Source organism: Camelus bactrianus, chromosome 15, assembly GCF_048773025.1.
Source record: "Camelus bactrianus isolate YW-2024 breed Bactrian camel chromosome 15, ASM4877302v1, whole genome shotgun sequence".
Lineage (NCBI taxonomy): Eukaryota > Metazoa > Chordata > Mammalia > Artiodactyla > Camelidae > Camelus > Camelus bactrianus.
Genome location: NC_133553.1, coordinates 2,188,096 through 2,206,931, shown reverse-complemented (window position 1 = coordinate 2,206,931; position 18,836 = coordinate 2,188,096).

Genomic DNA, 18,836 nt, shown 5'->3' with positions numbered 1-18,836 from the left:
ATGTGGAGAGACGTTCGTTCATCTAGCACAAAGGGAACGGGTTGCAGGAGAAATTTTACTCTGGTTTCTCAGTCTGTTTCCTAGTGCCGGTTTGAAGTTCCTGCAGTTTTCAGTGTAAAACCGAGTTGGAACTAGTACCTCCCCATATATATGTATGGAATGGAGTTTGAAACTGAAAAGAAACTTTGTGTTCCCAACAAGCTAGGTGAAGTACGGCTTTCACACTCACTTATCTCTCAGAACTGAGCATGTGGAGAGATGTTCGTTCATCTAGCACAAAGGGAACGGGTTGCAGGAGAAACTTTTACTCTGGTTTCTCAGTCTGTTTCCTAGTGCCGGTTTGAAGTTCCTGCAGTTTACACTGTAAAACCGATTTGGAGCTAGTACCTCCCCTTATATATGTATGGAGTGGAGTTTGCAACTGAAAAGAAACTTTGTGTTCCCAGCAAGCTAGGTGAAGGACGGCTTTCACACACACTTATCTCTCCCAACTGAGCATGTGGAGAGACGTTCGTTCATCTAGCACAAAGGAACGGGTTGCAGGAGAAACTTTTACTCTGGTTTCTCAGTCTGTTTCCTAGTGCCGGTTTGAAGTTCCTGCACTTTTCACTGTAAAACCGAGTTGGAGCTTGTACCTCCCCATATATATGTATGGAGTGGAGTTTGCAAGTGAAAAGAAACTTTGTGTTCCCAACAAGCTAGGTGAAGGGCGGCTTTCACACACAGTTATCTCTCAGAACTGAGCATGTGGAGAGACGTTCGTTCATCTAGCACAAATGGAACGGTTTGCAGGAGTAACTTTTACTCTGGTTTCTCAGTCTGTTTCCTAGTGCCGGTTTGAACTTCCGGCAGTTTTCACTGTAAAACCGAGTTGGAGCTTGTACCTCCCCATATATATGTATGGAGTGGAGTTTGCAAGTGAAAAGAAACTTTGTGTTCCCAACAAGCTAGGTGAAGGACTGCTTTCACACACACTTATCTCTCAGAACTGAGCATGTGGAGAGACGTTCGTTCATCTAGCACAAAGGGAACGCGTTGCATTAGAAACTTTTACTCTGGTTTCTCAGTCTGTTTCCTAGTGCCGGTTTGAAGTTCCTGCAGTTTTCACTGTAAAACCGAGTTGGAGCTAGTACCTCCCCATATATATGTATGGAGTGGAGTTGGCAACTGAAAAGAAACTTTGTGTTCCCAACAAGCTAGGTGAAGGACGGCTTTCACACACACTTATCTCTCAGAACTGAGCATGTGGAGAGACGTTCGTTCACCTAGCACAAAGGGAACGGGATGCAGGGGAAACTTTTACTCTGGTTTCTCAGTCTGTTTCCTAGTGCCGGTTTGAAGTCCCTTCAGTTTTCACTGTAAAACCGAGTTGGGGCTAGTACCTCCCCATATATATGTATGGGGTGGAGTTTGCAACTGAAAAGAATCTTTGTGTTCCCAACAAGCTGGTGAAGGACGGCTTTCACACACACTTGTCTCTCAGAACTGAGCATGTGGAGAGACGTTCGTTCATCTAGCACAAAGGGAACGGGATGCAGGAGAAACTTTTACTCTGGTTTCTCAGTCTGTTTCCTAGTGCCGGTTTGAAGTTCCTGCAGTTTTCACTGTAAAACCGAGTTGGATCTAGTACCTCCCCATATATATGTATGGAGTGGAGTTTGCAAGTGAAAAGAAACTTTGTGTTCCCAACAAGATAGGTGAAGGACGGCTTTCACACACACTTATCTCTCAGAACTGAGCATGTGGAGAGACGTTCGTTCACCTAGCACAAAGGGGACGGGTTGCAGGGGAAACTTTACTCTGGTTTCTCAGACTGTTTCCTAGTGCCGGTTTGAAGTTCCTGCAGTTTTCACTGTAAAACCGAGTTGGAGCTAGTACCTCCCCATATATATGTATGGAGTGGAGTTTGCAAGTGAAAAGAAACTTTGTGTTCCCAACAATCTAGGTGAAGGACGGCTTACACACACACTTATCTCTCCGAACTGAGCATGTGAAGAGACGTTCGTTCATCTAGCACAAAGGGAACGGGTTGCAGGAGAATCTTTAACTCTGGTTTCTCAGTCTGTTTCCTAGTGCCGGTTTGAAGTTCCTGCAGTTTACACTGTAAAACCGAGTTGGAGCTAGTACCTCCCCTTATATATGTATGGAGTGGAGTTTGCAACTGAAAAGAAACTTTGTGTTCCCAACAAGCTAGGTGAAGGACGGCTTTCACACACACTTATCTCTCAGAACTGAGCATGTGGAGAGACGTTCGTTCATCTAGCAAAAAGGGAACGGGTTGCAGGGGAAACTTTTACTCTGGTTTCTCAGACTGTTTCCTAGTGCCGGTTTGAAGTTCCTGCAGTTTTCACTGTAAAACCGAGTTGGAGCTAGTACCACCCCATATATATGTATGGAGTGGAGTTTGCAACTGAAAAGAAACTTTGTGTTCCCAACAAGCTAGGTGAAGGACGGCTTTCACACACACTTATCTCTCAGAACTGAGCATGTGGAGAGACGTTCGTTCATCTAGCACAAAGGAAACGGGTTGCAGGAGAAACTATTACTCTGGTTTCTCAGTATGTTTCCTAGTGCCGGTTTGAAGTTCCTGGAGTTTTCACTGTAAAAACGAGGTGGAGCTAGTACCTACCCATATATATGTATGGAGTGGAGTTTGCAAGTGAAAAGAAACTTTGTGTTCCCAACAAGCTAGGTGAAGGACGGCTTTCACACACACTTATCTCTCAGAACTGAGCATGTGGAGAGACGTTCGTTCATCTAGCACAAAGGGAACGGGTTGCAGGAGAAACTTTTACTCTCGTTTCTCAGTCTGTTTCCTAGTGCCGGTTTGAAGTTCCCGCAGTTTTCACTGTAAAACCGAGGTGGAGCTAGTACCTCCCCATATATATGTATGGAGTGGAGTTTGCAAGTGAAAAGAAACTTTGTGTTCCCAACAAGCTAGGTGAAGGACGGCTTTCACACACACTTATCTCTCAGAACTGAGCATGTGGAGACACGTTCGTTCTTCTAGCACAAAGGGAACGGGTTGCAGGAGAAACTTTTACTCTGGTTTCTCAGTCTGTTTCCTAGTGCCGGTTTGAAGTTCCTGCAGTTTTCACTGTAAAACCGAGTTGGAGCTAGTACCTACCCATAAATATATATGGAGGGGAGTTTGCAAGTGAAAAGAAACTTTTTGTTCCCAACAAGCTAGGTGAAGGACGGCTTTCACACACAGTTATCTCTCAGAACTGAGCATGTGGAGAGACGTTCGTTCATCTAGCACAAAGGGAACGGGTTGCAGGAGAAACATTTACTCTGGTTTCTCAGTCTGTTTCCTGGTGCCGGTTTGAAGTTCCTGCAGTTTTCACTGTAAAACCGAGTTGGAGCTAGTACCTCCCCATATATATGTATGGAGTGGAGTTTGCAACTGAAAGAAACTTTGTGTTCCCAACAAGCTAGGTGAAGGACGGCTTTCACACACACTTATCTCTCAGAACTGAGCATGTGGAGAGACGTTCGTTCATCTAGCACAAAGGGAACGTTTTGCAGGAGAAACTTTTACTCTGGTTTCTCAGTCTGTTTCCTAGTGCCGGTTTGAAGTTCCTGCAGTTTTCACTGTAAAACCGAGTTGGAGCTAGTACCTCCCCATATATATTTATGGAGTGGAGTTTGCAAGTGAAAAGATACTTTGTGTTCCCAACAAGCTAGTTGAAGGACGGCTTTCACACACACATCTCTCAGAATAGAGCATGTGGAGAGACGTTCGTTCATCTAGCACAAAGGGAACGGGTTGCAGGAGAAACTTTTACTCTGGTTTCTCAGTCTGTTTCCTAGGGCCGGTTTGAAGTTCCTGCAGTTTTCACTGTAAAACCGAGTTGGAGCTAGTACCTCCCCATATATATGTATGGAGTGGAGATTGCAAGTGAAAAGAAACTTTGTGCTCCCAACAAGCTAGGTGAAGGACGGCTTTCACACACACTTATCTCTCAGAACTGAGCATGTGGAGAGACGTTCGTTCATCTAGCACAAATGGAACGGGTTGCAGGAGAAACATTTACTCTGGTTTCTCAGTCTGTTTCCTAGTGCCGGTTTGAAGTTCCTGCAGTTTTCACTGTAAAACCGAGTTGGAGCTACTACCTCCCCATATATATGTATGGAGTGGAGTTTGCAACTGAAAAGAAACTTTGTGTTCCCAACAAGCTAGGTGAAGGACGGCTTTCACACACACTTATCTCTCAGAACTGAGCATGTGGAGAGACGTTCGTTCATCTAGCACAAAGGGAACGGGTTGCAGGAGAAACTTTTACTCTGGTTTCTCAGTCTGTTTCCTAGTGCCGGTTTGAAGTTCCTGCAGTTTTCACTGTAAAACCGAGTTGGAGCTAGTACCTCCCCATATATATGTATGGAGTGGAGTTTGCAACTGAAAAGAAACTTTGTGTTCCCAACAAGCTAGGTGAAGGACGGCTTTCACACACACTTATCTCTCAGAACTGAGCATGTGGAGAGACGTTCGTTCATCTAGCACAAAGGGAACGGGTTGCAGGAGAAACTTTTACTCTGGTTTCTCAGTCTGTTTCCTAGTGCCGGTTTGAAGTTCCTGCAGTTTTCACTGTAAAACCGAGTTGGAGCTAGTACCTCCCCATATATATGTATGGATTGGAGTTTGCAACTGAAAAGAAACTTTGTGTTCCCAACAAGCTAGGTGAAGGACGGCTTTCACACACACTTATCTCTCAGAACTGAGCATGTGGAGAGACGTTCGTTCATCTAGCACAAAGGGAACGGGTTGCAGGAGAAACTTTTACTCTGGTTTCTCAGTCTGTTTCCTAGTGCCGTTTTGAAGTTCCTGCAGTTTTCACTGTAAAACCGAGTTGGAGCTATTACCACCCCGTATATATTTATGGAGTGGAGTTTGCAACTGAAAAGAAACTTTGTGTTCCCAACAAGCTATGTGAAGGACGGCTTTCACACACACTTATCTCTCAGAACTGAGCATGTGGAGAGACGTTCGTTCATCTAGCACAAAGGGAACGGGTTGCAGGAGAAACTTTTACTCTGGTTTCTCAGTCTGTTTCCTAGTGCCGGTTTGAAGTTCCTGCAGTTTTCACTGTAAAACCGAGTTGGAGCTAGTACCTCCCCATATATATGTATGGAGTGGAATTTGCAAGTGAATAGAAACTTTGTGTTCCCAACAAGCTAGGTGAAGGACGGCTTTCACACACACTTATCTCTCAGAACTGAGCATGTGGAGAGACGTTCGTTCATCTAGCACAAAGGGAACGGGTTGCAGGAGAAACTTTTACTCTGGTTTCTCAGTCTGTTTCCTAGTGCCGGTTTGAAGTTCCTGCAGTTTTCACTGTAAAACCGAGTTGGAGCTAGTACCTCCCCATATATATGTATGGAGTAGAGTTTGCAAGTGAAAAGAAACTTTGTGTTCCCAACAAGCTAGGTGAAGTACGGCTTTCACACACAATTATCTCTCAGAACTGAGCATGTGGAGAGACTTTCGTTCATCTAGCACAAAGGGAACGGGTTGCAGGAGAAACTTTTACTCTGGTTTCTCAGTCTGTTTCCTAGTGCCGGTTTGAAGTTCCTGCAGTTTTCACTGTAAAACCGAGTTGGAGCTAGTACCTCCCCATATATATGTATGGAGTGGAATTTGCAAGTGAAAAGAAACTTTGTGTTCCCAACAAGCTAGGTGAAGGACGGCTTTCACACACACTTATATCTCCGAACTGAGCATGTGGAGAGACGTTCGTTCATCTAGCACAAAGGGAACGGGTAGCAGGAGAAATTTTTACTCTGGTTTCTCAGTCTGTTTCCTAGTGCCGGTTTGAAGTTCCTGCAGTTTTCACTGTAAAACCGAGTTGGAGCTATTACCTCCCCATATATATGTATGGAGTGGAGTTTGCAAGTGAAAAGAAACTTTGTGTTCCCAACAAGCTAGGTGAAGGACGGCTTTCACACACACTTATCTCTCAGAACTGAGCATGTGGAGAGACTTTCGTTCATCTAGCACAAAGGGAACGGGTTGCAGGAGAAACTTTTACTCTGGTTTCTCAGTCTGTTTCCTAGTGCCGGTTTGAAGTTCCTGCAGTTTTCACTGTAAAACCGAGTTGGAGCTAGTACCTCCCCATATATATGTATGGAGTGGAGTTAGCAAGTGAAAAGAAACTTTGTGTTCCCAACAAGCTAGGTGAAGTACGGCTTTCACACACAATTATCTCTCAGAACTGAGCATGTGGAGAGACTTTCGTTCATCTAGCACAAAGGGAACGGGTTGCAGGAGAAACTTTTACTCTGGTTTCTCAGTCTGTTTCCTAGTGCCGGTTTGAAGTTCCTGCAGTTTTCACTGTAAAACCGAGTTGGAGCTAGTACCTCCCCATATATATGTATGGAGTGGAATTTGCAAGTGAAAAGAAACTTTGTGTTCCCAACAAGCTAGGTGAAGGACGGCTTTCACACACACTTATATCTCCGAACTGAGCATGTGGAGAGACGTTCGTTCATCTAGCACAAAGGGAACGGGTAGCAGGAGAAATTTTTACTCTGGTTTCTCAGTCTGTTTCCTAGTGCCGGTTTGAAGTTCCTGCAGTTTTCACTGTAAAACCGAGTTGGAGCTAGTACCTCCCCATATATATGTATGGAGTGGAGTTTGCAACTGAAAAGAAACTTTGTATTCCCAACAAGCTAGGTGAAGGACGGCTTTCACACACACTTATCTCTCAGAACTGAGCATGTGGAGAGACGTTCGTTTATCTAGCACAAAGGGAACGGGTTGCAGGAGAAACTTTTACTCTGGTTTCTCAGTCTGTTTCCTAGTGCCGGTTTGAAGTTCCAGCAGTTTTCACTGTAAAACCGAGTTGGAGCTAGTACCTCCCCATATATATATATGGAGTGAAGTTTGCAAGTGAAAAGTAACTTTGTGTTCCCAACAAGCTAGGTGAAGGACGGCTTTCACACACACTTATCTCTCAGGACTGAGCATGTGGAGAGACGTTCGTTCATCTATCACAAAGGGTACGGGTTGCAGGAGAAACTTTTACTCTGGTTTCTCAGTCTGTTTCCTAGTGCCGGTTTGAAGTTCCTGCAGTTTTCACTGTAAAACCGATTTGGAGCTAGTACTTCCCCATATATATGTATGGAGTGGAGTTTGCAAGTGAAAAGAAACTTTGTGTTCCCAACAAGCTAGGTGAAGGACGGCTTTCACACACACTTATCTCTCCGAACTGAGCATGTGGAGAGACGTTCGTTCATCTAGCACAAAGCGAACGGGTTGCAGGAGAAACTTTTACTCTGGTTTCTCAGTCTGTTTCCTAGTGCCGGTTTGAAGTTCCTGCAGTTTTCACTGTAAAACCGAGTTGGAGCTAGTACCATCCCATATATATGTATGGAGTGGAGTTTGCAACTGAAAAGAAACTTTGTGTTCCCAACAAGCTAGGTGAAGGACGGCTTTCACACACACTTATCTCTCAGAACTGAGCATGTGGAGAGACGTTCGTTCATCTAGCACAAAGGAAACGGGTTGCAGGAGAAACTATTACTCTGGTTTCTCAGTATGTTTCCTAGTGCCGGTTTGAAGTTCCTGGAGTTTTCACTGTAAAAACGAGGTGGAGCTAGTACCTACCCATATATATGTATGGAGTGGAGTTTGCAAGTGAAAAGAAACTTTGTGTTCCCAACAAGCTAGGTGAAGGACGGCTTTCACACACACTTATCTCTCAGAACTGAGCATGTGGAGAGACGTTCGTTCATCTAGCACAAAGGGAACGGGTTGCAGGAGAAACTTTTACTCTCGTTTCTCAGTCTGTTTCCTAGTGCCGGTTTGAAGTTCCTGCAGTTTTCACTGTAAAACCGAGGTGGAGCTAGTACCTCCCCATATATATGTATGGAGTGGAGTTTGCAAGTGAAAAGAAACTTTGTGTTCCCAACAAGCTAGGTGAAGGACGGCTTTCACACACACTTATCTCTCAGAACTGAGCATGTGGAGACACGTTCATTCATCTAGCACAAAGGGAACGGGTTGCAGGAGAAACTTTTACTCTGGTTTCTCAGTCTGTTTCCTAGTGCCGGTTTGAAGTTCCTGCAGTTTTCACTGTAAAACCGAGTTGGAGCTAGTACCTACCCATAAATATATATGGAGGGGAGTTTGCAAGTGAAAAGAAACTTTTTGTTCCCAACAAGCTAGGTGAAGGACGGCTTTCACACACAGTTATCTCTCAGAACTGAGCATGTGGAGAGACGTTCGTTCATCAAGCACAAAGGGAACGGGTTGCAGGAGAAACTTTTACTCTGGTTTCTCAGTCTGTTTCCTGGTGCCGGTTTGAAGTTCCTGCAGTTTTCACTGTAAAACCGAGTTGGAGCTAGTACCTCCCCATATATATGTATGGAGTGGAGTTTGCAACTGAAAGAAACTTTGTGTTCCCAACAAGCTAGGTGAAGGACGGCTTTCACACACACTTATCTCTCAGAACTGAGCATGTGGAGAGACGTTCGTTCATCTAGCACAAAGGGAACGTTTTGCAGGAGAAACTTTTACTCTGGTTTCTCAGTCTGTTTCCTAGTGCCGGTTTGAAGTTCCTGCAGTTTTCACTGTAAAACCGAGTTGGAGCTAGTACCTCCCCATATATATTTATGGAGTGGAGTTTGCAAGTGAAAAGATACTTTGTGTTCCCAACAAGCTAGTTGAAGGACGGCTTTCACACACACATCTCTCAGAATAGAGCATGTGGAGAGACGTTCGTTCATCTAGCACAAAGGGAACGGGTTGCAGGAGAAACTTTTACTCTGGTTTCTCAGTCTGTTTCCTAGGGCCGGTTTGAAGTTCCTGCAGTTTTCACTGTAAAACCGAGTTGGAGCTAGTACCTCCCCATATATATGTATGGAGTGGAGTTTGCAAGTGAAAAGAAACTTTGTGCTCCCAACAAGCTAGGTGAAGGACGGCTTTCACACACACTTATCTCTCAGAACTGAGCATGTGGAGAGACGTTCGTTCATCTAGCACAAATGGAACGGGTTGCAGGAGAAACTTTTACTCTGGTTTCTCAGTCTGTTTCCTAGTGCCGGTTTGAAGTTCCTGCAGTTTTCACTGTAAAACCGAGTTGGAGCTACTACCTCCCCATATATATGTATGGAGTGGAGTTTGCAACTGAAAAGAAACTTTGTGTTCCCAACAAGCTAGGTGAAGGACGGCTTTCACACACACTTATCTCTCAGAACTGAGCATGTGGAGAGACGTTCGTTCATCTAGCACAAAGGGAACGGGTTGCAGGAGAAACTTTTACTCTGGTTTCTCAGTCTGTTTCCTAGTGCCGGTTTGAAGTTCCTGCAGTTTTCACTGTAAAACCGAGTTGGAGCTAGTACCTCCCCATATATATGTATGGAGTGGAGTTTGCAACTGAAAAGAAACTTTGTGTTCCCAACAAGCTAGGTGAAGGACGGCTTTCACACACACTTATCTCTCAGAACTGAGCATGTGGAGAGACGTTCGTTCATCTAGCACAAAGGGAACGGGTTGCAGGAGAAACTTTTACTCTGGTTTCTCAGTCTGTTTCCTAGTGCCGGTTTGAAGTTCCTGCAGTTTTCACTGTAAAACCGAGTTGGAGCTAGTACCTCCCCATATATATGTATGGAGTGGAGTTTGCAAGTGAAAAGAAACTTTGTGTTCCCAACAAGCTAGGTGAAGGACGGCTTTCACACACACTTATCTCTCCGAACTGAGCATGTGGAGAGACGTTCGTTCATCTAGCACAAAGGGAACGGGTTGCAGGAGAAACTTTTACTCTGGTTTCTCAGTCTGTTTCCTAGTGCCGGTTTGAAGTTCCTGCAGTTTTCACTGTAAAACCGAGGTGGAGCTAGTACCACCCCATATATATGTATGGAGTGGAGTTTGCAACTGAAAAGAAACTTTGTGTTCCCAAAAAGCTAGGTGAAGGACGGCTTTCACACACACTTATCTCTCAGAACTGAGCATGTGGAGAGACGTTCGTTCATCTAGCACAAAGGAAACGGGTTGCAGGAGAAACTATTACTCTGGTTTCTCAGTATGTTTCCTAGTGCCGGTTTGAAGTTCCTGGAGTTTTAACTGTAAAAACGAGGTGGAGCTTGTACCTACCCATATATATGTATGGAGTGGAGTTTGCAAGTGAAAAGAAACTTTGTGTTCCCAACAAGCTAGGTGAAGGACGGCTTTCACACACACTTATCTCTCAGAACTGAGCATGTGGAGAGACGTTCGTTCATCTAGCACAAAGGGAACGGGTTGCAGGAGAAACTTTTACTCTCGTTTCTCAGTCTGTTTCCTAGTGCCGGTTTGAAGTTCCTGCAGTTTTCACTGTAAAACCGAGGTGGAGCTAGTACCTCCCCATATATATGTATGGAGTGGAGTTTGCAAGTGAAAAGAAACTTTGTGTTCCCAACAAGCTAGGTGAAGGACGGCTTTCACACACACTTATCTCTCAGAACTGAGCATGTGGAGACACGTTCGTTCATCTAGCACAAAGGGAACGGGTTGCAGGAGAAACTTTTACTCTGGTTTCTCAGTCTGTTTCCTAGTGCCGGTTTGAAGTTCCTGCAGTTTTCACTGTAAAACCGAGTTGGAGCTAGTACCTACCCATAAATATATATGGAGGGGAGTTTGCAAGTGAAAAGAAACTTTTTGTTCCCAACAAGCTAGGTGAAGGACGGCTTTCACACACAGTTATCTCTCAGAACTGAGCATGTGGAGAGACGTTCGTTCATCTAGCACAAAGGGAACGGGTTGCAGGAGAAACTTTTACTCTGGTTTCTCAGTCTGTTTCCTGGTGCCGGTTTGAAGTTCCTGCAGTTTTCACTGTAAAACCGAGTTGGAGCTAGTACCTCCCCATATATATGTATGGAGTGGAGTTTGCAACTGAAAGAAACTTTGTGTTCCCAACAAGCTAGGTGAAGGACGGCTTTCACACACACTTATCTCTCAGAACTGAGCATGTGGAGAGACGTTCGTTCATCTAGCACAAAGGGAAGGTTTTGCAGGAGAAACTTTTACTCTGGTTTCTCAGTCTGTTTCCTAGTGCCGGTTTGAAGTTCCTGCAGTTTTCACTGTAAAACCGAGTTGGAGCTAGTACCACCCCATATATATTTATGGAGTGGAGTTTGCAAGTGAAAAGATACTTTGTGTTCCCAACAAGCTAGTTGAAGGACGGCTTTCACACACACATCTCTCAGAATAGAGCATGTGGAGAGACGTTCGTTCATCTAGCACAAAGGGAACGGGTTGCAGGAGAAACTTTTACTCTGGTTTCTCAGTCTGTTTCCTAGGGCCGGTTTGAAGTTCCTGCAGTTTTCACTGTAAAACCGAGGTGGAGCTAGTACCTCCCCATATATATGTATGGAGTGGAGTTTGCAAGTGAAAAGAAACTTTGTGCTCCCAACAAGCTAGGTGAAGGACGGCTTTCACACACACTTATCTCTCAGAACTGAGCATGTGGAGAGACGTTCGTTCATCTAGCACAAATGGAACGGGTTGCAGGAGAAACTTTTACTCTGGTTTCTCAGTCTGTTTCCTAGTGCCGGTTTGAAGATCCTGCAGTTTTCACTGTAAAACCGAGTTGGAGCTACTACCTCCCCATATATATGTATGGAGTGGAGTTTGCAACTGAAAAGAAACTTTGTGTTCCCAACAAGCTAGGTGAAGGACGGCTTTCACACACACTTTTCTCTCCGAACTGAGCATGTGGAGAGACGTTCGTTCATCTAGCACAAAGGGAACGGGTTGCAGGAGAAACTTTTACTCTGGTTTCTCAGTCTGTTTCCTAGTGCCGGTTTGAAGTTCCTGCAGTTTTCACTGTAAAACCGAGTTGGAGCTAGTACCTCCCCATATATATGTATGGATTGGAGTTTGCAACTGAAAAGAAACTTTGTGTTCCCAACAAGCTAGGTGAAGGACGGCTTTCACACACACTTATCTCTCAGAACTGAGCATGTGGAGAGACGTTCGTTCATCTAGCACAAAGGGAACGGGTTGCAGGAGAAACTTTTACTCTGGTTTCTCAGTCTGTTTCCTAGTGCCGGTTGGAAGTTCCTGCAGTTTTCACTGTAAAACCGAGTTAGAGCTAGTAACTCCCCATATATATGTATGGAGTGGAGCTTGCAAGTGAAAAGAAAATTTGGGTTCCCAACAATCTAGGTGAAGGACGGCTTTCACACACACTTATCTCTCAGTACTGAGCATGTGGAGAGACGTTCGTTCATCTAGCACAAAGGGAATGGGTTGCAGGAGAAACTTTTACTCTGGTTTCTCAGTCTGTTTCCTAGTGCCGGTTTGAAGTTCCTGCAGTTTTCACTGTAAAACCGAGTTTGAGCTAGTATCTCCCCATATATATGTATGGATTGGAGTTTGCAACTGAAAAGAAACTTTGTGTTCCCAACAAGCTAGGTGAAGGACGGCTTTCACACACAATTATCTCTCAGAACTGAGCATGTGGAGAGACGTTCGTTCATCTAGCACAAAGGGAACGGGTTGCAGGGGAAACTTTTACTCCGGTTTCTCAGTCTGTTTCCTAGTGCCAGTTTGAAGTTCCTGCAGTTTTCACTGTAAAACCGAGTTGGAGCTAGTACCTCCCCATATATATGTATGAATTGTAGTTTGCAACTGAAAAGAAACTTTGTGTTCCCAACAAGCTAGGTGAAGGACGGCTTTCACACACACTTATCTCTCAGAACTGAGCATGTGGAGAGACGTTCGTTCATCTAGCACAAAGGGAACGGGTTGCAGGAGAAACTTTTACTCTGGTTTCTCAGTCTGTTTCCTAGTGCCGGTTTGAAGTTCCTGCAGTTTTCACTGTAAAACCGAGTTGGAGCTAGTACCTCCCCATATATATGTATGGAGTGGAGTTTGCAAGTGAAAAGAAACTTTGTGTTCCCAACAAGCTAGGTGAAGGACGGCTTTCACACACACTTATCTCTCAGAACTGAGCATGTGGAGAGACGTTCGTTCATCTAGCAGAAAGGGAACGGGTTGCAGGAGAAACTGTTACTCTGGTTTCTCAGTCTGTTTCCTAGTGCCGGTTTGAAGTTCCTGCAGTTTTCACTGTAAACCGAGTTGGAGTTAGTACCTCCCCATATATATGTATGGAGTGGAGTTTGCAACTGAAAGAAACTTTGTGTTCCCAACAAGCTAGGTGAAGGACGGCTTTCACACACACTTATCTCTCCGAACTGAGCATGTGGAGAGACGTTCGTTCATCTAGCACAAAGGGAACGGGTTGCAGGAGAAACTTTTACTCTGGTTTCTCAGTCTGTTTCCTAGTGCCGGTTTGAAGTTCCTGCAGTTTTCACTGTAAAACCGAGTTGGAGCTAGTACCTACCCATATATATATATGGAGGGGAGTTTGCAAGTGAAAAGAAACTTTTTGTTCCCAACAAGCTAGGTGAAGGACGGCTTTCACACACACTTATCTCTCTGAACTGAGCATGTGGAGAGACGTTCGTTCATCTAGCACAAAGGGAACGGGTTGCAGGAGAAACTTTTACTCTGGTTTCTCAGTCTGTTTCCTAGTGCCGGTTTGAAGTTCCTGCAGTTTTCACTGTAAAACCGAGTTGGAGCTAGTACCTCCCCGTATATATGTATGGAGTGGAGTTTGCAACTGAAAGAAACTATGTGTTCCCAACAAGCTAGGTGAAGGACGGCTTTCACACACACTTATCTCTCAGAACTGAGCATGTTGAGAGACGTTCGTTCATCTAGCACAAAGGGAACGGGTTGCAGGGGAAACTTTTACTCCGGTTTCTCAGTCTGTTTCCTAGTGCCAGTTTGAAGTTCCTGCAGTTTTCACTGTAAAACCGAGTTGGAGCTAGTACCTCCCCATATATATGTATGAATTGGAGTTTGCAACTGAAAAGAAACTTTGTGTTCCCAACAAGCTAGGTGAAGGACGGCTTTCACACACAGATCTCTCAGAACTGAGCATGTGGAGAGACGTTCGTTCATCTAGCACAAAGGGAACGGGTTGCAGGAGAAACTTTTACTCTGGTTTCTCAGTCTGTTACCTAGTGCCGGTTTGAAGTTCCTGCAGTTTTCACTGTAAAACCGAGTTGGAGCTAGTACCTCCCCATATATATATATGGAGTGGAATTTGCAAGTGAAAAGATACTTTGTGTTCCCAACAAGCTAGGTGAAGGACGGCTTTCACACACAGATCTGTCAGAATAGAGCATGTGGAGAGACGTTCGTTCATCTAGCACAAAGGGAACGGATTGCAGGAGAAACTTTTACCCTGGTTTCTCAGTCTGTTTCCTAGTGCCGGTTTGAAGTTCCTGCAGTTTTCACTGTAAAACCGAGTTGGAGCTAGTACCTCCCCATATATATGTATGGAGTGGAGTTTGCAACTGAAAAGAAACTTTGTGTTCCCAACAAGCTATGTGAAGGACGGCTTTCACACACACTTATCTCTCAGAACTGAGCATGTGGAGAGACGTTCGTTCATCTAGCACAAAGGGAACGGGTTGCAGGAGAAACTTTTACTCTGGTTTCTCAGTCTGTTTCCTAGTGCCGGTTTGAAGTTCCTGCAGTTTTCACTGTAAAACCGAGTTGGAGCTAGTACCTCCCCATATATATGTATGGAGTGGAGTTTGCAAGTGAAAAGAAACTTTGTGTTCCCAACAAGCTAGGTGAAGGACGGCTTTCACACACACTTATCTCTCCGAACTGAGCATGTGGAGAGACGTTCTTTCACCTAGCACAAAGGGAACGGGTTGCAGGAGAAAATTTTACTCTGGTTTCTCAGTCTGTTTCCTAGTGCCGGTTTGAAGTTCCTGCAGTTTTCACTGTAAAACCGAGTTGGAGCTAGTACCTTCCCATATATATGTAGGGAGTGGAGTTTGCAAGTGAAAAGAAACTTTGTGTTCCCAACAAACTATGTGAAGGACGGCTTTCACACACACTTATCTCTCAGAACCGAGCATGTGGAGAGACGTTCGTTCATCTAGCACAAAGGGAACGGGTTGCAGGAGAAACTTTTACTCTGGTTTCTCAGTCTGTTTCCTAGGGCCGGTTTGAAGTTCCTGCAGTTTTCACTGTAAAACCGAGTTGGATCTAGTACCTACCCATATATATGTATGGAGTGGAGTTTGTTAGTGAAAAGAAACTTTGTGTTCCCAACAAGCTAGGTGAAGGACGGCTTTCACACACACTTATCTCTCAGAACTGAGCATGTGGAGAGACGTTCGTTCATCTAGCACAAATGGAACGGGTTGCAGGTGAAACTTTTACTCTGGTTTCTCAGTCTGTTTCCTAGTGCGGGTTTGAAGTTCCTGCAGTTTTCACTGTAAAACCGTGTTGGAGTTAGTACCTCCCCATATATATGTATGGAGTGGAGTTTGCAACTGAAAAGAAACTTTGTGTTCCCAACAAGCTAGGTGAAGGACGGCATTCACACACACTTATCTCTCAGAACTGAGCATGTGGAGAGACGTTCGTTCATCTAGCACAAAGGGAACGGGTTGCAGGAGAAACTTTTACTCTGGTTTCTCAGTCTGTTTCCTAGTGCCGGTTTGAAGTTCCTGCAGTTTTCACTGTAAAACCGAGTTGGAGCTAGTACCACCCCATATATATGTATGGAGTGGAGTTTGCAACTGAAAAGAAACTTTGTGTTCCCAACAAGCTAGGTGAAGGACGGCTTTCACACACACTTATCTCTCCGAACTGAGCATGTGGAGAGACGTTCGTTCATCTAGCACAAAGGGAACGGATTGCAGGAGAAACTTTTACCCTGGTTTCTCAGTCTGTTTCCTAGTGCCGGTTTGAAGTTCCTGCAGTTTTCACTGTAAAACCGAGTTGGAGCTAGTACCTCCCCATATATATGTATGGAGTGGAGTTTGCAACTGAAAAGAAACTTTGTGTTCCCAACAATCTAGGTGAAGGACGGCTTTCACACACACTTATCTCTCAGAACTGAGCATGTGGAGAGACGTTCGTTCATCTAGCACAAAGGGAACGGGTTGCAGGGGAAACTTTTACTCTGGTTTCTCAGTCTGTTTCCTAGTGCCGGTTTGAAGTTCCTGCAGTTTTCACTGTAAAACCGAGTTGGAGCTAGTACCTCCCCATATATATGTATGGAGTGGAGTTTGCAAGTGAAAAGAAACTTTGTGTTCCCAACAAGCTAGGTGAAGGACGGCTTTCACACCCACTTATCTCTCCGAACTGAGCATGTGGAGAGACGTTCTTTCACCTAGCACAAAGGGAACGGGTTGCAGGAGAAAATTTTACTCTGGTTTCTCAGTCTGTTTCCTAGTGCCGGTTTGAAGTTCCTGCAGTTTTCACTGTAAAACCGAGTTGGAGCTAGTACCTTCCCATATATATGTAGGGAGTGGAGTTTGCAAGTGAAAAGAAACTTTGTGTTCCCAACAAACTATGTGAAGGACGGCTTTCACACACACTTATCTCTCAGAACCGAGCATTTGGAGAGACGTTCGTTCATCTAGCACAAAGGGAACGGGTTGCAGGAGAAACTTTTACTCTGGTTTCTCAGTCTGTTTCCTAGTGCCGGTTTGAAGTTCCTGCAGTTTTCACTGTAAAACCGAGTTGGAGCTAGTACCACCCCTTATATATTTATGGAGTGGAGTTTGCAACTGAAAAGAAACTTTGTGTTCCCAACAAGCTAGGTGAAGGACGGCTTTCACACACACTTATCTCTCAGAACTGAGCATGTGGAGAGACGTTCGTTCATCTAGCACAAAGGGAACGGGTTGCAGGAGAAACTTTTACTCTGGTTTCTCAGTCTGTTTCCTAGTGCCGGTTTGAAGTTCCTGCAGTTTTCACTGTAAAACCGAGTTGGAGCTAGTACCTTCCCATATATATGTAGGGAGTGGAGTTTGCAAGTGAAAAGAAACTTTGTGTTCCCAACAAGCTAGGTGAAGGACGGCTTTCACACACACTTATCTCTCAGAACCGAGCATTTGGAGAGACGTTCGTTCATCTAGCACAAAGGGAATGGGTTGCAGGAGAAACTTTTACTCTGGTTTCTCAGTCTGTTTCTTGGTGCCGGTTTGAAGTTCCTGCAGTTTTCACTGTAAAACCGAGTTGGAGCTAGTACCACCCCATATATATGTATGGAGTGGAGTTTGCAACTGAAAAGATCTTTGTGTTCCCAACAAGCTAGGTGAAGGACGGCTTTCACACACACTTTTCTCTCAGAACTGAGCATGTAGAGAGACGTTCGTTCATCTAGCACAAAGGGAACGGGTTGCAGGAGAAACTTTTACTCTGGTTTCTCAGTCTGTTTCCTAGTGCCGGTTTGAAATTCCTGCAGTTTTCACTGTAAAACCGAGTTGGAGCTAGTACCTCCCCATATATATGTATGTATTGGAGTTTGCAACTGAAAAGAAACTTTGTGTTCCCAACAAGATAGGTGAAGGACGGCTTTCACACACACTTATCTCTCAGAACTGAGCATGTGGAGAGACGTTCGTTCACCTAGCACAAAGGGAACGGGTTGCAGGAGAAACTTTTACTCTGGTTTCTCAGTCTGTTTCCAAGTGCCGGTTTGAAGTTCCTGCAGTTTTCACTGTAAAACCGAGTTGGAGCTAGTACCTCCCCATATATATGTATGGAGTGGAGTTTGGAACTGAAAAGAAACTTTGTGTTCCCAACAAGCTAGGTGAAGGACGGCTTTCACACACACTTATTTCTCAGAACTGAGCATGTGGAGAGACGTTCGTTCATCTAGCACAAAGGGAACGGGTTGCAGGAGAAACTTTTACACTGGTTTCTCAGTCTGTTTCCTAGTGCCGGTTTGAAGTTCCTGCAGTTTTCACTGTAAAACCGAGTTGGAGCTAGAACCTCCCCATATATATGTATAGAGTGGAGTTTGCAAGTGAAAAGAAACTTTGTGTTCCCAACAAGCTAGGTGAAGTACGGCTTTCACACGCACTTATCTCTCAGAACCGAGCATGTGGAGAGACGTTCGTTCATCTAGCACAAAGGGAACGGTTTGCAGGAGAAACTTTTACTCTGGTTTCTCAGTCTGTTTCCTAGTGCCGGTTTGAAGTTCGTGCAGTTTTCATTGTAAAACCGAGTTGGATCTAGTACCTACCCATATATATGTATGGAGTGGAGTTTGCAACTGAAAAGAACTTTGTGTTCCCAACAAGCTAGGTGAAGGACGGCTTTCACACACACTTTTCTCTCCGAACTGAGCATGTGGAGAGACGTTCGTTCATCTAGCACAAAGGGAACGGGTTGCAGGAGAAACTTTTACTCTGGTTTCTCAGTCTGTTTCCTAGTGCCGGTTAGAAGTTCATGCAGTTTTCACTGTAAAACCGAGTTGGAGCTAGTACCCCCCCATATATATGTATGGAGTGGAGTTTGCAACTGAAAAGAAACTTTGTGTTCCCAACAAGCTAGGTAAAGGACGGCTTTCACACACACTTATCTATCAGAACTGAGCATGTGGAGAGACGTTCGTTCATCTAGCACAAAGGGAACGGGTTGAAGGAGAAACTTTTACTCTGGTTTCTCAGACTATTTCCTAGTGCCGGTTTGAAGTTCCTGCAGTTTTCACTTTAAAACAGAGTTGGAGCTAGTACCTCCCCATATATAGTATGGAGTGGAGTTTGCAACTGAAAAGAAACTTTGTGTTCCCAACAAGCTAGGTGAAGGACGGCTTTCACACACACTTATCTCTCAGAACTGAGCATGTGGAGACACGTTCGTTCATCTAGCACAAATGGAACGTTTTGCAGGAGTAACTTTTACTCTGGTTTCTCAGTCTGTTTCCTAGTGCCGGTTTGAAGTTCCGGCAGTTTTCACTGTAAAACCGAGTTGGAGCTAGTACCTCCCCATATATATGTATGGAGTGGAGTTTGCAAGTGAAAAGAAA